This window comes from Triticum dicoccoides, chromosome 7A, assembly GCF_002162155.2.
Source record: "Triticum dicoccoides isolate Atlit2015 ecotype Zavitan chromosome 7A, WEW_v2.0, whole genome shotgun sequence".
NCBI classification, from domain to species: domain Eukaryota; kingdom Viridiplantae; phylum Streptophyta; class Magnoliopsida; order Poales; family Poaceae; genus Triticum; species Triticum dicoccoides.
This window is the reverse complement of record NC_041392.1, coordinates 98,223,874-98,226,919: the sequence shown is the minus strand read 5'-3', so window position 1 is coordinate 98,226,919 and position 3,046 is coordinate 98,223,874.

The following is a 3,046-nucleotide window of genomic DNA, read 5'->3' as shown; positions in this document are numbered from 1 at the left end:
TTTATTCATGTAAACAGAAAAACAATTATTCTCTAACTTACATGAATAACCGTATTGCAATAAACATGATCCAATCATATTCATGCTCAACGCAAACACTAAATAACATTTATTTTAGGTTTAACACTAATACCGAAAGTATAGGGAGTGTGCGATGATGATCATATGAATTTTGGAACCATTTCCAGTACACATCGTCACTTCACCCTTAACTAGTCTCTATTCATTCTGCAACTCCTGTTTTGAGTTACTGTTCTTAGCAACTGAACTAGTATCAAATACTGAGGGGTTGGTATAAACACTAGTAAAGTACACATCAATAACATGTATATCAAATATACCTATGTTCACTTTTCCATCCTTCTTATCTGCCAATTACTTGGGTAGTTCCGCTTCCAGTGAACAGTTCCTTTGCAGTAGAAGCACTCATTTTCAGGCTTAGGTTTAGACTTGGGTTTTTTCACTTGAGCAGCAACTTGCTTGCCGTTCTTCTTGAAGTTCCCCTTTCTTCCCTTTGTCCCTTTACTTGAAACTAGTGGTTTTGTTTACCATCAACACTTGATGTTTTTCTTGATTTCTACCTTCGTCGATTTCAGCATCACGAAGAGCTTGGGAATCATTTCCATAATCCCTTGCATATTATAGTTCATCACGAAGTTCTACTAACTTGGTGATGGTGACTAGATAATTCTGTCAATCACTATTTTATCTGGAAGATTAACTCCCACTTGATTCAAGCGATTGTAGTAGCGAGACATTCTGATCACATGCTCACTGCTTGAGCTATTCTCCTCCATCTTTTAGCTATAGAACTTCTTGGAGACTTCATATCTCTCAACTCGGGTATTTGCTTGAAATATTAACTTCAACTCCTGGAACATCTCATATGGTCCATGGCGTTCAAAACGTCTTTGAAGTCCCGATTCTAAGCCATTTAAGCATGGTGCACTAAACTATCAAGTAGTCATCATATTGAGCTAGCCAAACATTCATAACATCTGCATCTGCTCCTGCAATAGGTTTGTCACCTAGCGATGCATCAAGGACATAATTCTTCTGTGCAGCAATGAGGATAAACCTCAGATTAGGGATCCAATCCGCATCATTGCTACTAATATCTTTCAACTTAGTTTTCTCTAGAACATATCAAAAATAAAACAGGGAGCTAAACGCGAGCTATTGATCTACAACATAGATATGCGGATACTATCAGGTACTAAGTTCATGATAAATTTAAGTTCAATTAATCATATTACTTTAGAACTCCCACTTAGATAGACATCCCTCTAATCCTCTAAGTGATCACGTGATCCAAATCATCTAAACCATAACCGATCATCACGTGAAATGGAGTAGCTTTCAATGGTGAACATCACTATGTTGATCATATCTACTATATGATTCACGATCGACCTTTCGGTCTGAGTGTTCCGAGGCCATGTCTGCATATGCTAGGCTCGTCAAGTTTAACCTGAGTATTTTGCATGTACAAAACTGGCTTGCACCCATTGTAGATGTACGTAGAGCTTATCACACCCGATCATCACGTGGTGTCTGGGCACGATGAACTTTGGCAACAGTGCATACTCAGGGAGAACACTTTTATCTTGAAATTTAGCGAGAGATCATCTTATAATGCTACCGTCAATCAAAGCAAGATAAGATGCATAAAAGATAAACACCACATGCAATCAATATAAGTGATATGATATGGCCATCATCATCTTGTGCTTGCGATCTCCATCTCCGAAGCACCGTCATGATCACCATCATCACCGGCGCGACACCTTGATCTCCATCGTAGCATCGTTGTCGTCTCGCCAATCTTATGCTTCTATGATTATCGCTACCGCTTAGTGATAAAGTAATGCATTACAGGGGGATTGCATTGCATACAATAAAGCGACAACCATATGGCTCCTGCCAGTTGCCGATAACTCGGTTACAAAAACATGATCATCTCATACAATAAAATTTAGCATCAAGACTTGACCATATCACATCACAACATGCCCTACAAAAACAAGTTAGACATCCTCTACTTTGTTGTTGCAAGTTTTACGTGGCTGCTACTGGGCTTAGCAAGAACCGTTCTTACCTACGCATCAAAACCACAATGATAGTTCGTCAAGTTGGTGATGTTTTAACCTTCGCAAGGACCGGGCGTAGCCACACTCGGTTCAACTAAAGTTGGAGAAAATGACAACCGCCAGCCACCTGTGTGCAAAGCACGTCGGCAGAACCAGTCTCGCGTAAGCGTACTCGTAATGTCGGTCCGGGCCGCTTCATCCAACAATACCGCCGAACCTGTAACATCCCAAATTTTCCATTTGGAATGTTATACATAGATCACCCATGCATATCATGACTTATTGCATTCCAGTTCCGCAATCCTCGAAATCCTAAGCAACTCAAGGACCCACAGAGAGAGTTGGGGATTTTCTTGTTTTCCTATTTGATTTTTATCAAATAATGAAATGAGGATTTTGATTTTAATAATTTTTCTCTCTGAAATATTTCATATTAATCAAATGAGTGGAGATAATATGACTTCTCCGAAATAATTGAAATATTGGAGGAAAAATATTAAAATCATTTATTGGATTTTATTTGGTTTTATTCGGAATTTATTTGCATTAGGAAATTTGCACGTTTTCAAAATTGCATTTTAGGGCCAAGAAAATGTTCAACTCGTCCTAAATATTTTATTTAGATGGTGAAAATTTGTTTTGGCATTTTTAGATTTTTATTTATTTTTCTAGGATTTTTCTTGTGTCGGCGGAATTATTTAAAAAAAATCTCACGCCCGACTGGGCCTAAGGCCCAGCCGAGCCAGGCCGGCCCGAGCCGCCACCGCCTCCCGCGCGCGCGCCTCCGTCACCGACACGGACTCCAAGTCCGAGCCGGACTCCCCGCCGCCGCCGCTGCCTTGCCCCCTCCCCCAAGCAGCCGCCGCCCCCTCCCCTTTAAATACCACCGCCCCTCCTTGGAGCCCAAGTCACCGCCGCCCGCAGCCCCTCGCCCCACCGCCTGCAGCCCCTCGCCC